General features: G+C 45.4%; 1 pseudogene; it reads right to left on the reverse strand.

Moving 5' to 3' along the window:
• Window positions 1-13,903, reverse strand: part of LOC146177187 (glutamate receptor ionotropic, delta-1-like) — a 73,186-nt pseudogene extending 59,283 nt beyond the window's left edge.
• Window positions 13,904-16,267: the final 2,364 nt, after the last annotated feature.

Below are 16,267 nucleotides of genomic sequence, written 5' to 3' on the forward strand. Positions count from 1 at the left end.
CACAACTGTCCAATTCGACACCAAGGATTCGCATCGACGAAGTGGTAGTGTGCCGATGCCCGTTCAACGACAGCTGTAGTGGTGCTTATAAAAGCTTGCGTCTACCCAGCGGTTTGTGATAGACATAAAGTTTGTGTTTTCGACTGAGAGGGCTAGGCCAATTTTCGTGCACCACTCAGATGTCTTGTCAACAGCAGTCTGAAGGCATAATTCTTGAAGGCTTAGATCCGTGCGTAGGGACCATACTGTGACGTTGTCTGCATACACCAGCAAAACATATGTCCGGAATGATTGCTAGTTGCCAGGCCAAAGTTAGGAGCGCCGTGTTAAACAGTATTGGTGCCAGCACAAGTCCTTGAGAAACACTCCCCGTTATGCTAAAGTGTCCAACACGTTCTGTACCAATCCATATGAAAACATAACGGTCTTCAAAGAATGATCTTACAAAGTTACATACTCTGGGTGGGAAACGTAGCCAGCTTAGAATGGCTAGAATCGCTGAATGGCTGACATTGTCGTAGGCCTTGTGGACGTGCATTGTTGAAATGATCCGGATTTTGCAGAATCTTCATCCTAATAGTTCTATACTTGAAAGATGTTCCAACCATCTTCAGTGCCCAAATGAGGGCTAAAGCCAATGTGAGCTGAATGATACAAGTTGTATCCTGCAAGCCACCATGACAGGCGCATAGCTAACTTGCGTTCTAGTAGCTTGCAAAGCGTGGACGTAAGCGCTATTGAGCGAAGGTTGTTTAAATTAGTGGAAGGCTTCCTGTTCTTCGGAATTGGCGCCACCTCGCCATGTTTCCAAGGAGTCGGGAAATCTCCAGAGGTCCGAATTCTATTCAGGGCCTCAAGCAGCCACTCAATACCAGGTTGTTCAATATTGTTAAACACTTCGTATGTCAGTCCATCTGGCCCTTGAGCTTTGCGCGGTTTCGTTCTGTCAATAGCTGCAATAAACTGCAATGTGAAATGTTTTTCAATACCTTCAAGGTTCTCTACGCTTGGGGGTGAGCTCGCTTCTGACGGGAGATTATGCAGGCCTATGAACGGAGGTAGAATGTGGTCGAAATCCGGAAATAAATTCCTGACCATCACTGATGCAAACTGGCTTGGAGTCTGTCCAGATGCTAGACAAGCATTGCCTGCGGGGTACTTTGAACGCCTGCCGATTTTCATGGACCTAAATTTGCACCATGTCAAGTAGTAGACGTTGCGTTTAGAGATGCACACCAGTCCTGCCATCGCTAACGAGAAAGGCGCTTCTCATGTTGGCGTGCCGCTGCTGTTAGCAGGTGTAGCGTAACTCGGCGTTGAAATGTTAGTTCTCTAATAAACGCCAATTCTGCGATGCGAACAGCCGCCCATAGTCGAAGAAGGTGCAGATCCGGAGGCGGTCTGTTTTCCTCTACCCAACTGGAACGAGTTGCAGCTTGCAATGCAGTGCGCAAAGCTTCTTGTAGATCCACAGTTGCCAGCACGGAGTTGTTTAGTAGCATTCTGAACAAGTCCCATGCTGTGACTAAGCACCAGCCTCTACGGCGGCGCTTGAAATGTAGGTCTAAACCAATGAGTAATGGATAATGGTCACTACCCCTACAATCTAGTTCTCGATCTCATGCAACAGCACGTGCACCATACCACCATGTGAGGTCTGGAGAGGAAGGCGCTGAACGGGAACCATCCCAACGTCGTGTTGCGGTGCTTGGTGAGTTAAGGAGCGCAAAATCTGCATCAGTAAATGCGTCCAACACTACACCTTCCCGCACAGTAGAAGAGGGATAACCCCAAGTTTGATGCGGGGCATCTAATTCACCTCCGGCCAAAATAGGACGTCCCGGCTATTTGTAACGAAGGTGCGAAGTCCATCCCAGCTCTATTTTAGATCCTCCACCAGCGTACGGACGCATGTAGCACGAGACAAGAATTATATCGGTTCGGGGGAGGCGAACTAGCCCAGCCACTACCTCTTGCCTTTTGTTGCACCATAATGCCAGTGAAACCTCAGTTTGGATGTAACAGTCGGCTACATATATGGCAGCTTTGCCAGGTCTCTTGGACGTAGCACTGCATCGACAGTCTGGAGTGCTCAGGCAAGAGTAGGCAATGAAGCCGGAAAACGGGGGTAGAGCATTTGTTTATTCTAAAAGCAATACCCACTTAGGAAGTTTACCAATGCGCACTCGTGTACGGATCTCGCCTGCCTTGTTGTCAAAACCACGGCATTTTCATTTCAACACACAGCTGTTGCTCTTCAATGTTGGATCCATGAATAGAAAACTGGAGGAAAGTTAGCAATTACCACCTTTATGAGTTGTTGCAGTTGCTGTGCCACGAAATGGAGCAGTTGCACAGGACACAATGTGGCAGGTGCTTGTAGTTCACAAGGGGCAAGCGAACTGTGAGCAGGTGATTGAGACGTAGTAAGAGGATGATCAGAAGGACGAATGAACGATCGTGCAAGCAAGGCTCGTCTTTGGGAGAGACGTTGAATCTGCTCCTGCAGAGCTGTAAGTTCTTTGTCCAATTCGACAATTTATTCTTTAGGTTCATCATCGAGCTGCGAGGTTTGGGGTCTTCTAGCGGAGCGTGTTTTGCCGCGCCGTAATGTTTGATCATATCTTCGTGTCCCGGAGGAACCTTCATTTACAGCAGGGTTTGCAATTGTCTCATCTTCGTGAAGCTGAAACAGTGAAATACGGTTCGATGTTAGCAAGGGATCATTTGGTGACTAATGTTGTTTTCAAGCGATGTTTCTGGGAGCTCATGCGGCGTTTCTCTATGGCGCGGCCCTTTACTGAGCAGTCTGTGGAAGTAATGTCATGGCCGTCTTGACGACAGAGGCCACAGCGATATTCTTTGGAATCAGATGGGCGATAGACATGGGCAAGAAGCTCTCATATAGCCCGGGCGGAAGCACCGATAACAATGCACCACGCCGGGTTTGTACAGGCGGGACTGCAAGATGCCCTCTTAAAGTGAGATGCGAGCTGGAGCAGACAGAGGCCCTTGCAGAGTAACCAGACATATACGTTCTTTACCCATGTAGTGTGCTTCTACCACCTTGTGCGTAGTACAGTCTAATACAGGCGCAAGATCTTTGAGGGCGATATCCGGGTCGACACCAGACACAACATAACGCCGAAGATCCGATCTAGATGTAAGATAAGCTTGTACTGTCAGCACGGTTGTATCGGGTATGTCAGAGGCTGGCAGAGTTTTCAATTCCCGGAGCCGATCAATATCGGAAAGGGAACGCACCCAGACGATTATACTGTTAGTAGGACGATGAATAGCGAAACTGTGAAATCCTGCCGTTTCAAGGCATTTGTCAAGGTTGGAAAAGACAATGGACAAAGCTGTAACATCAAAGCACTCTGACGGCTTCACCACCACCTTGTAAAGCAGTGATTGCCCAGGCTTAGAAGAAAGGCAGTTCCTCTCGTGGGCAGTTCCTTGGAGGCATGTTTGACTCAGATGTCAGCTGGGCAGCTCATTTGGTGGGAGACGTGGTGCCTGGAGGACGAAGGCGTTCCATGAGTCCGAGTCAAAGCTTCAGTGAACGACGACAGCTATCACCGGTGCGAGTTGGAGAACAGCTGGTGGTTTATCAGCAGATGCAGCGAAGCTGTATCTTGGTAGTGCCTAGATTTAATGTTTGCCCACACAACCGCGAAGCATCATTTTTCGTAGTGAAATAGTTTGTCTCAGCTGGCATACACGGTGACCTCTTCGACGCCGGCTTGGTTTGAACGAGTACGGCGCCGAGGTCGATATTTCAGGCGTCGTTGTAGACTTCGGTGTGAGCGTGTGCATGAACGTGCGCAAGAATAGAAGTTGTTTGCAGTCGTCTTCGCAGCTCCACAAAAGCGTCTTGTTACTCGGCACCCCACACGAACTGTGTATCTTCGTACGTAGGCGAGTCATGGGTCAGCAACCTTGGCTAAATCTGCGATGAATAGATGGTAGGACGCGCAGAGACCCAGCAAGCATTTCAAACTTCTCTTGGTGCCAGGAACGGAGAATTCGGCGACAGCAAAAAACTTGTCATGGTCTGGCCTCACGCCATCGGCGCTCATGAGATGACCGAGAAACTTCAATCCTTTGTAGCCAAAGTGACATTTCTCTGGCTTGAGTGTTAAGTTAGCTGACCGCTAACACTGTGCGCAGGCGTTCAAGTTGCTCGACAAATATTTCAGAGCATGACGACGTCATCGAGGTAAACTAAACAAATTTGCTATTTGAAGCCAGCAAGAACTGTGTCCACCATGCGCTGAAAAGTAGCCAGCGCTGAACATAGGCCGAAAGGCAGCACTTTAAACTCATACAGTCCGTCTGGGGACAAAAGCCGTTTTTGCGCGGTCTAGCTCATTGACCTTAATCTGCCAGTAGCCGCTCTCAAGTCGATTGAGAAGTACTGGGCGGAACGTGATCTGTCGAGCGAGTCGTCAATACGAGGCCGCGGATAGGTGTCTTTTTTAGCGATGTCTTTCAAATTTCTTTAGTGAACAGAATGGGATCAACGTTGTATTCGTGGAAGTTTTTCATAGACAATGTCGACAGGTGCGTATGCCTTTGGCAGGTGCAGGACTTACGTGTGCAACGTTTGAGCACGTGCTACCACAGCGATGAAAAAGTCATAATTTAGATTTGACAGATCCAGCTTCTCTACAGTGTCAGCAAGAGCTTTCCAATTCACGTAGCAACCTTTACGCCGTTGCGATGTGGGTAGGTTACCGCTTCCGTAAGTCTCGATGTCCACTGACCGGGTTGGTGAAGCTGAAAACTCAGCAGAGATCATGGAGATGTAAAGCGGACTGGACCTTGCACCTTCGTAGTACGTTGCTTGGCCGTCGTTGAGAAATGTTAAATTATTGGACAGAGCAAAGTCAAATAGTTGCTTGCCTCTGGCTGTCCATCGGAGAACTCCCCAAGCAGGATGATGCACGTTGAAATCCCCAATTATAATGTGCGGAACAGGCGTGCCTCGCACGCTATAAATCAGCACGAGATGGTAGATATGCAACAATTATTGTAAACTGCACGTTCATGAACTTAACAGCAGCTGCAACGTAGGCGTTACGTATATCAGTTGGTATGCGCTGCTGGATAAAGTTGACGTCTTTCCGGATAATCCGAAGAACGTTGCTATGGTTCATACCAGTTGTTAATTGGAGTACTATGTAACCTTAAAGACGGATTGCGTACAGAGCCGGGATTCGAATATATAGCAATAATAGAGAAATGATGCTTGAAGAAGAAGTGCAGAAAATGCAGAAAAGCTACAGGCATTCTATTGAAAGATGGTGGCCTTCTTTCGGACGAGTTGCACGCTGGGAAGAGTAGACGATTGAAGCACTGCGACCGCCATTGCGCGAGAAGAGGGGAGATGAAGCCAAGAATTGTAAGAATGATTCGCCATCAGCAAGGAGACTGGTACAATGAGAGCATCAATAGCCTCAACAAGTGTACAGAGTACAGAGCCGCGATTCGAATATATAGCAATAATAGAGAAATTATGCTTGAAGAAGAAGGGCAGAAAATGCAGAAAAGCTACAGGCATTATATTGAAAGATGGTGGCCTTCTTTCGGACGAGTTGCACGCTGGGAAGAGTAGACGATTGAAGCAGTTGGCTACTGCGATAATCAGATTTTGCGCGAATAGATGTTTCGCATGAACGGTTCCGGGATGCACACCTCGAGTGAGACTGCTACGCAGTGATATCTTGTGTGGTAGGTAGAGATGGTTGGTGAACCGTTCATCTGTGTGGATTAAGAGGTCCAGCCACGTCATATATTTGTTGTTGACTGACATCTTTTTTCTGTGACTGTTCTGGCTGTTTCTTTCACATCAATTAGTATTTTCTGTGATGAGTGCTGATTTGAGTTTGCTCAATTAAAACAGCTACTGGTGACTTTTAGTCTGTATTGTTGGATGTCGTGTATTTATAGATTAGTTTCTCCCTACTGTAGGCAGTGCAGCGGGAGGACGTCGCCTCGTGCTGGTGGCCACAGTTGCGGCAAATGGGGTTGGTTCGGTAGCGAGTTTCACCACCAACGAGAACAACGCAAAGTTAGTCGGCAAGCAGGGGTCACATTACCGAAGCGCTGACATCTGCCACATTGTTCGGGTGTTTGAATGTAATCATGCACACGGTATCGTGTATATCCCAGAATAACGTTTCCGACGCAGGTTCAATCATAAAAACTATACGGATATTTTCTGAATTTCCTAAACGGCACCCCAATTTCTTCGAAAGTTTCTGGACTAACGCCGAGCAGACACCTCCTTGAGAAAGATCCGGGGACATACCCTTGATTACTCCTACGCCACAGTTGTTTGACTGGAACTAGTATGCTAGCACTGCGATTCCTGCTGTCGATCGTATTTGTAAAACGCGCTCAGCAGTGTCCGCGGTTTGAGTGTTAGCTACCAAAACGTTTTAGCTGTTCGCTGGGGCGAACTTAAAAGTAGCCATCTGGAACCAGACATACAGATTGTCATCTCACAGCATGATAAAGTGAGTTATACAGAATCTGGCATCGACTGGTTTTATGATTACCGTAAGGTTCCATTTGGGCGCTTAGGAATCGTGGTGCTTCGCGACACTGAAAATCCATCTGGCTCTTCAGGAGACTTCGCAGCAGTTTCTACTTAGGGTATGGTAGATGACATATCTGAGCTATGAAGAAAATCGTCCGGACCTACAGGTATCACCCGATGCCAGCATGTATTCATCCATTCTTCCATTCTTTCCGAGAACAGCAGCCGACTGGAACGAGCTTCCCCACCACATCGTTGGAATCATGTGTCCCTTGATGTTCCGACAAAGTGCTGCCGTGCATCATGTTGTTGTTGTTGTTGTAGTGGTTATTTATTGTACGTACAAAAGGAAAGAAAAGATGTTTGCCAGCCCCAGTATCTGCTATCTTATATCTGAAGCACCTGAACTGGGGCGGCGGAAATAAAGGGATAGCTAGGAGAAGGTAGAGGAAATCAAAGAGGTGAGTGATAGGGAGAAAGACAAGGATAGGTAAAAATAAAAGAAATATATACAAAAGAAGTTTGTTATGTTTTTGTACCACTCTTTATGTAATACCTCCAACGAGGTATTTAAAGTAATAAAATGAAATGAATGATCAGGTGCGTGTTGTAGATGTCGGACAAACAAAAGGACTCCTGAAGTACTCAATAGGGCCGTTGATCGCATGATATACAGGTTGAGATGACAGGTGAGGTTGCAGAGCAGGCAGACTGCCGAGGCAGGCCTGACGCGACGTGAGAACACTCAGGTGACGATCCAGACAACATATTAGGATCTTGCAATATAGGTTATATAAGACGTATATATATATATATATATATATATATATATATATATATATATATATATATATATATATATATATATATATATATATATATATATATATTTTAGGGGAAAGATAATAAACACAAAGTAGAAGAAAAAACAACGTGCAGATGGTGGGAGCCGAACCCACGACCTCCGAATATCGCGTCCGGTGCTCTACCAACTGAGCTACATCGGCCGCTGTCCCCCTTGCTACTTGTTTGGGTATTTATGTTGTCTGTATACGAACCTTGAGAGTGTTCGGCTCCCACCTCGTGGGTTCGGCTCCCACCATCGGCACGTTGCTTTTTCTTCTACTTTGTGTTTATTATCTTTCCCCTAAACAGGTTACACTACTAATTTCTGTGATTATCCAAGTAAACATTAAAAAAAAAAGACATAAAGTACCATCCCCAACGCTTTCTTTGGCCTCGCCGACTGTTGGCTTCTTTCCTTCATGTATTATACCGAGCACCCTCATTTCCCCTTAATTGATCTGCTTGTAGCTTACGAGGGTCTCGGTTCTGGCAGTCTTGAAGCCATAGGTAGCGTAAGAGGGTTCTAGCACAGCTTTCGCCCTCGCTCTTGATCACGTTCTACGTGACGCTGGCGGTAACAAAGGACGTTCCACGTCTGCCGCTTTGGCTGAGGGTGGCGCTGGTGAACACTCTCAAGGTTCGTATACAGACAACATAAATACCCAAGCAAGTAGCAGGGGGGACAGCGGCCGATGTAGCTCAGTTGGTAGAGCACCGGACGCGATATTCGGAGGTCGTGGGTTCGGCTCCCACCATCGGCACGTTGTTTTTTCTTCTACTTTGTGTTTATTATCTTTCCCCTAAACAGATTACACTACTAATTTCTGTGATTATCCAAGTAAACATTAAAAAAAAAGACATAAAGTACCATCCCCAACGCTTTCTTTGGCCTCGCCGACTGTTGGCTTCTTTCCTTCATATATATATATATATATATATATATATATATATATATATATATATATATATATATATATATATATATATATATATATATATATATATATATATATATATATAAAGAGAGAGAGAGAAATAAAAAGAAAACCAGACAGATTTCGCAGCGGGAGCGGGTACAGCATGACAGCTCCCTGACTTCGTTCTCGACTCAAACTGCAGACGTAGTGTGTGTGTGGCAGTCTGATGTTACTCGAGGCCTGAATCTTTCGCAGTGGTCTCTGCTTCGACGTCCTGTGTGCTCTCTACTTGGCCATTGCGCTGTGAGAGTGCATACGTGTTTTACTTGCTGTGGACGCTTCCTGCTGCCTACTATCTTGGTGGAGGTGCCGACTTTGCCACTCTCCGTGTCCCAGAATATTGCATTACGGTGCTTCACAGATGTGCTACACCAGAACTGCCACCATGACGCGACTGGCGCAACCTCACTGCCCCTACATTTATGATCAGGGCTCATCCCCATGACCCCGACAGCATTTTCGTCGCCTCAGGTGAAAATGTCGACAAATGGATATCCATGTACTGTGTCAGCAGTATTAAAGGGGGACTTAGCGTGCTGCTGAAAAACGCCATTTCCTATTAACCCTGCGCAGCGATCCTATGGCACCACACCGAGGAGGAAGAATAATTCAGTTGGGATATCTTCAAAGAAAAGCTTCGCGCTCTCTTTGTACAAACAGATGTTCTGATGCTCGCGGTCAAAATGCCTTCAGTCGCGTGCGCCGTCCTGACCTGAAATCCACGTCACCTACATTTAAGACGGGCTAGCCTTATGCCACCAAGTTGATACCGCCATTTCGGTGTAAGAAAAGACGAGCAACGTCTTGAATACCGTGGACGCCCTCATCAAGGGTAGTCTCTTCTAGGAATTAAAGAGCTGGCGCATACTACAGTGCTTTGACAATTTTGCCAAGCGGCGGCAAGATTTCCATTTGTTATGCGGCAGCTACCATTGATTACACGTCTGGCTTGGCCTTTTACCGTCGCCGACACCATCACCAAACTCAATTATATAAATGCTCACATAGTAATGCAAATATATGTGTCCTTAAACTTTATATATATAAACAGAACTCGTATGAGGTCTTTTTGTCTTAATAGCAAGATTGTGTGCCTGACGATAGACACCGTTTTTTTTTTTTTTCAGAGCCCTAGACGTCTTTAAAAGTGACGCGGAAAACAATTATATTCATTTTTCCACCATGTGGAAGTTTTCAAGCATAAACGCTACTTTTCACTAAGGTTTATTACTATAAAATGCTTGTATAGACTAAAATGCTCACATATTTGCTCTAGAGTTTGACACGCAGGTAGCATGCAATCGTCTATCGCCTTCAATACCAGAATTAGAAGATTTACGTGACTGATTTGATCGGAAATAATTCAAAATCCGCAGCGTCTGCACCTTTGGCGACCCGAAAGAAGCCGCTTTTGAGTGATACTAACGGCGACATTGACAATTGCAATATGATAAGCCAAAATTATAGAAATTATATCCATTTATAAGCATTGAAGTTACGAATGTCTCTAAATTGTGCGATGGGAGGAAATTGGTTTGGTTAATGGCGTTTATCGTCGCAAAGTAAATCAAGGTACGAGAGCCGCCGTAATGTAAAACTCCGCTAATATCGACCGCCTGGGTACTTTAGCGTGCACTGACACTACACAGCACACAAGCGTCTTGCTTTTCGCCTGGAACAAAAATCAGGTTTCTATCAAATTTATATTCTTTGTATTATTCACCACGAGAGAAATTGTTTTCTAGAGCTAAAATATAAGCAAGATCTGCGTGCACTGCAATTTATAATTTAAGGTGTGTTGGCGCAACCGTGTTCAAATAATTTATAACTGAATGGGAGAAACGTCTCACGGTACTTGCTGAAAATTGTTTTGTCTTCAATTTTATGTGCAGTCTGGCTGTTAAAAATTCAATGGGATGTTTTTTCAATCCACTCTGTATTTTCTCACATTTTGGTTCCGCGGTAATGTGAACTAGATAAACTCTTGCCTCCAAGTACCGAGTAACTACGGTATTCTTGAGAAGGTAAACCTTGAGGTGAGGTTTAGCAGCGACGTCCTGCAGCGTATTGATTCTCTCGAGCTCGTTTTTCACCAGGAGGCAGGCGCGCATGTGTCCCGTGAAGGCGTTCATGAGAACCACGATGGCTAACCACCAGGAGCCGCTTACCACTCGAAGCACTGTCCTATTTGGCCTTACCACAGACGCTGCAAAAGCGATTTGTGATATGAAGTGTGACGTCCGCTATTTTCAATATATTTTACGCCTCGCTCCCTAATAAATATGCAATGGAGAAAGACAATTAGAGCGATTATTCAAACCCTCGTAGTGCTGCATGCTGCAAACATGTTAGCCCGATGTGGGTTTTCTATGAAGTCAAAGTGTTTTTGATCCTGACACTTTCACCTGTGCCTTGGAGCACTTGGAACTGAAGACATACATCCGGGACTGTTCACACTACCTCACATAGCCGATTCAGCCGGCTAAATGGTGAAGGCATGAAATAGCTGCTCCCGCTGTGATGAGTGTGGACCTGCTTAGCAACGCACTGTGCGTGAGTAATGGTTTTACAGGTTCCATTCAATTTCTGAACCTTCGCTTCAGCACAAATTAATGTAAGATTGTGTTTAAACAAATGTTTGAGAAACACCTATCACAAACCAAATTGTTTATTAGAATCCGACGTTTCGGGACCAACTCGGTTCCTTTTGATTCAAGTACCCAACCAGGCGGAGTTCTGCCGAAGATGTTCTCGTTCAAGATTGTGTTGACTATCTTCATTGCAGAATATCTTTGACTGTATCCACTTGTCCTAGCTAACGTCCTATTGTCTTTCACGCCACGACCTCACCTCTAGTGTACAGCAGAAGAACGAATACAGAGCCCATTGGAAAGCCAACGCAGGTGGTGCCTAGGTCCTCCCTGTTGTTTGTCGCAAAGCAATATAATATTCAAAATTTGATACAAGAGTAACCTATGCTTCTAATACTCGTATTATTCGTATTTGAATAGACAACATAAGGGCTGTTATCTGGGAAATCTCTGATGTGAAGAAAATTTGCTCGAATAATCGTCTTATTCCTGCCATTTAACTTTGACCGGAGGCCCTTACGCCTGTAAAAAAGAATTACTAGACGTTCCATCTCGCAGTATAGGTTCAATGCTTCCATAAGAATATTTCAAAGGCAGGAAAGCAACAATAAGAGTTTGTTTGAAAGCGAGTATTTCACCACAGAATATGCGTCGTCAATTCGTTCGGCATCAAGTAATCAAGTAGGGGCTATTGTGAGATTGCAGCTATAGAAAATTATGTCACCAGGGGTCTCAACGGACACCAGCACGTGTTGCAGGGGCAGTCAAGGGGGATTGAACGTGACTGGTTCGTATACCCGAAAGCCAATGTCTGTGTGGAGTGCGCACGACTCCTTTGAATTCATTGAATGAAAATCTTTAGTTTGGTTTGTGGGGCATAACGTCCCAAAGAGACTAAGAGTATGAAACACGGCTTAGAGGCTGCCTCCGGAAATTTCAACCACCTGGGCTTCTTTAACGTGCTCTGACACCACTCGGCACATAGGCGTCTTGCTTTGCACTGTAATGAAAAAGCAGCCGCTGAGGGCGGCATTCGATCTCGCACTTTTGGGCACATCAGGCGGGCTTCCTGAGCACTGCACCCCCACGGTGGGATACACTGGGGAGCCTATAAAACCGGCAGGGGATCGGCGAACTGATCTAGATAGTGCATCTGCGTCTTTGGATCTATCATGATGGCTGTACAATAGTTTTCAGACCAGACGAATAAAGCTCTAGCCCCGGTGTCAGGATGCTATTGTTGGCTTTTTAAATTCTTTTTAAGCTCTTTGCAAAGTAGATTTCTTCAAAGGCACCCACCTTCGCAAAACATGTTTTCGAAGAGCATCCAGAAGTGTTGGTTCCAGCATTTAGCGGCTACAGCCGTTTCTCCACGCATCCGGCTGGATGCACATCCAGAATAGCCAAGACGGCGCTCAGTAGAGCCAGGAACAACAGAAGCAATGCCCATACCTACGAAATAGCAGCTTAGGAAACAGGAGAGAGTTTAGAAAAGGCGACCGTCTTTTTTCTCAAGACAGAAGGCCGTTCCACGAAGATTTAATGAAACTCTACTAAGCCTCACCAAACCAAGAAACTCCGCCGTTAGGCTTAGTGGACGTTCTTTGTAAGGCTAAAAAGATCATATATCCCCTGCTTCTGAAGCGCTTTTAGGCATCTACAGTTACACTCTTTACTATCATAATTGCAAATGCTCCATATTTAGAGAACTGCAGAGGGCCGTGAAGTGGTTGAGGACCTGAGTACCCACGATTTCTGCGTATAGGTGTCACCTACCTTCCACGTTCTGCCGTTTCAATACTAGATCCGCAGCGGAAGCCAAGATTCCGGGCACTTGGAATATCTTAGACAACATATCCGTTAATGGACTACTCAAATTCTTAAACGCACAAGGGTTCAGTCAATGCTGTGAAATTTTACTGGGCGCCCTGTGTGTCCTAGTATTATAGGTTAACGAAACGGTTCAAACTAATTTCACATTCTTGTACTTCTTTTCTTTTCATCCTTTTATTCGAGATTCCACGCGTGGGGTAACACACTGGTCGCCATCTAGTTATCTCTTCACTTCTCCGCACACCCTCAATGCATTTGTTATATTTGTCCCTCTCCTTCTCCCTTTCTCAGTCGGTAAAGTGCCCTCATAGTTAAAGTGAATTCATAGCCTCATGGTGCAGTCTTCGCCGGCCTGCTTCAGTGATATATAGACTTCGATTACAGAAGTTAGACAAGCTTCTGAGGCCCGCATTAAAAAAAAAAAAAAAACATCAGATCTCCACTGGTGAAAATTTCACCTTTGTGAAAAATAGGCTGAATTTCCTAACGGGTTCCTGGTTGGTCGCCGTATTTGCTTACGGTAAAGGGTATGCATTTCAAAGGGTTATACTTGGAATTTTACATCATTTCAATGCTCCCAACATAAGTGCAAAAAAAAAAAAAACACGTGTGCTTTCGCATTCGCTTTCGTGGACATTTTTAAAGGAATAAGATTGCCGCAATATTTATGAGAATCAAGGAGTCAAGTTTCAAACAAATAATTTAGCATTAACGTACAAAATGCCTTCATCTTGGTAACTGATGTGCTTTGCTGAACCAATCTGGGTGTCCAAGCCTCTATCACTTATGCTGACACTGTTGGAATAGTCAGAAAACTTGAGTCAGGGTGCTGTATTGAGTCGCACAGTAATTAGAGTTTTCAAGAATTGTTCTGAAGAAGTTCAAAAGTAAGTATATCACGAAAGAGTCCGTGACCTTTTGTAGGCCGCTGCAAACCTTGCACAATTGCTTACTTGTATATCAAATGTCAGCAAGTAGCCAGTGACATTGGTGTCCTGAATGTGGGTTCTGCCTGCCAGGATATTGATCGCCGCATTGAAAATCGGCGGCGTAGGGTCTGCCAGAGCGTCCTCATCAACACCTCTCGGGACACTTGGAAACGTCATATCGACGACCTGGAACGGAAGGCAGTTGCGGCGATTCCGTACGTTATACTCTTATATCTGCACAGAGCCAGTTATACAAACAGAATTCGAAGTCAACAAACCACTCGATTAGTTTAGCAGGATTTTATATGGGAAGCGCGGGTGCACGTTGTTGCTCTGGCGTGAAAAAGTAATGATTTATTAAACGTTAGCAAATAATCAGAAGGCACGACAAGACGGCAGAATGCTAAGTTATTGAGCGGCGTTGTGGCAACAAAAGACAACTATTTTAAAACGAGCCCTGCTTTCACGGCCGTCTGTGATAATGCTGAAGCAAAATGTACGAAAATGAATGGTCCTGTATACTCAGCTCTTGAGACCACAGTTCGTGGAAAGACATGCAAGCTATGTTCTGCATTAATAATTCACATTGATGACCTGAACGATTGTTATGGTAATCCATGATTCGGAGCTACCAACCTATATCTTTATTCTGTTCCGTTTGCTTCAGCTTACCGTTCAGTCAAGTGTGCGCCACTAGAGAAGTTGAATTGGGTGATATGTTTGCTTAGGGGGCATTAGGTAAACAACCAGTGTCGCCAACTGTCCTAGGCAACGCTGAGAAGGAAATGGGATGAATATTTATCGCACATATTCACCTTGAGTACAATAGATAATTGGTCAGCCAGCTGTCCAAGATAGATAGGCTAAGGCTGTGCTGAGGAATTAAAATTTTAAAATAAAGCAGTGGCTATATTGCGCCCGTTAGGAGCAACAGAGTGCACTCTATGCCGGGCGCATTATAGAGTGCACCCTGTTGCTCCTAACGGGTGCCTTATACGCCATGCGCAGCGCCTATAGGGGCGCCACTGAAAGCCGCCTAGCGGCGGCCGTCGGAACCCGAGGCGGGCCCCATGCGGCAAGCGGGGCCGTGGTGCGCGCGTGCGATTAGCCGTTCGTGCGCGTCTCGCGGGCTCTTCCGCCGTGATAGCGTGCGCAAGGGGATCGCACTGTATAATGGTGTACACGTGTTCGATATCACGGCCGTCTGGGACTACATCGCCTCCATATGCATCAAGTGTCTGCTGAAGACGAGAGTCAACAAGGTTGCGTACGAAGTGGAGCTCATTTTTAGTTCCTCGCTTTCATTACATCGCCACGCCAAATCGTTCATTCCTTGACCTATGAAACAATGTTCTTTCTTTGCCTAATAATGCACGTTTGCCTCGTTCACATGCAATATATCGCTACAGTAAACTAGGCAGCATCGTCGAAACTGCGAGCGGTTTCGTACCGGTGCGACCGCAGAAAAAGCCAGCGAGCCTGCAAACCAGCATTCTGAGCATCAGAAAAATAGCGCATATTGGGCTCCTGTACCAAGAGTTCAGATTTTTCATGGTCGTGCTTTATCATGGCCTGTCCAGCATGGATTTCCCGTCCGTCGTCGAAAGGGCAGAGCGGGTAGATACTTTCAAGGGGGAGTGAGATATCAGCAGAGGACTTATCTGAAAACCTGCATCACGCGTTAGTCAAAGGCATATTAGAGTTAAATTTTATATGCTATTATTTTAGTATCATCTTCATTTCATTCGTAATACCGTCGCGCCAAACTGCAGAATTACAGTGCGCTTTATAACCAGTTCTAGAGCCCTTAGTCTGGATAGCAAGTGCAGCGACATGTTATGTTTTCGTAATCTTGCCAGATAACACACGAAAGGTGCAATGACAAGCAGAAAACACCGAAAACATAGTTATCACTCAGCCCTGCCACACGGAAAATTTAATGCCATTTCCATCAAATGACATTCGTTCATAATGATAATTGTTTGCTGCTACACGAGAAAATATGACATCTGATGAAAATGACATTAGGTACCGAATGAGTTTGCTCATCCGAATGCGATCAACGAGGAAATATGTTATCTCTACACACGAGACTCGGTGAGAAGATACACCCAAAATAAATTACAAAAGTGCCACCTGCATTAAATACTAATTCGCTCCTAAAATTTTGCAGCTAGTCATCGATGTGAAATATGCCGCATAGCATCGTAAAAAAGAACTGGCACCCATAGCTGCCAGCCAACCCGTAGCCACCGCACTCAGCGCGGGCGGAACAGGTCGCTCCTGCTGCCGTGGTCCGCCGAGTCGCCGACACGGCGCATTTCTTTCGCCACCTTCAGAAAAGCACGCTCTGTTGATCTTAAATAATACGCACTTAATTTGATGAAGGAATCTAAAACAAATTATCTTTACTGAGGATCGCTGTTATGTAACGAGATTTTGGAAAGCTAAATTTCTGCTCACATTAGCAGCTGCCGCAGGTGTAATGCAGCTCATCCGATTTCGTTCTCTAGCTCCGTTGCTAAGATGTCGCCGAAGTTACAC

The sequence above is a fragment of the Amblyomma maculatum genome, chromosome 10 (genome assembly GCF_055883805.1).
Source record: "Amblyomma maculatum isolate TAMU_Amacu chromosome 10, ASM5588380v1, whole genome shotgun sequence".
Lineage (NCBI taxonomy): Eukaryota > Metazoa > Arthropoda > Arachnida > Ixodida > Ixodidae > Amblyomma > Amblyomma maculatum.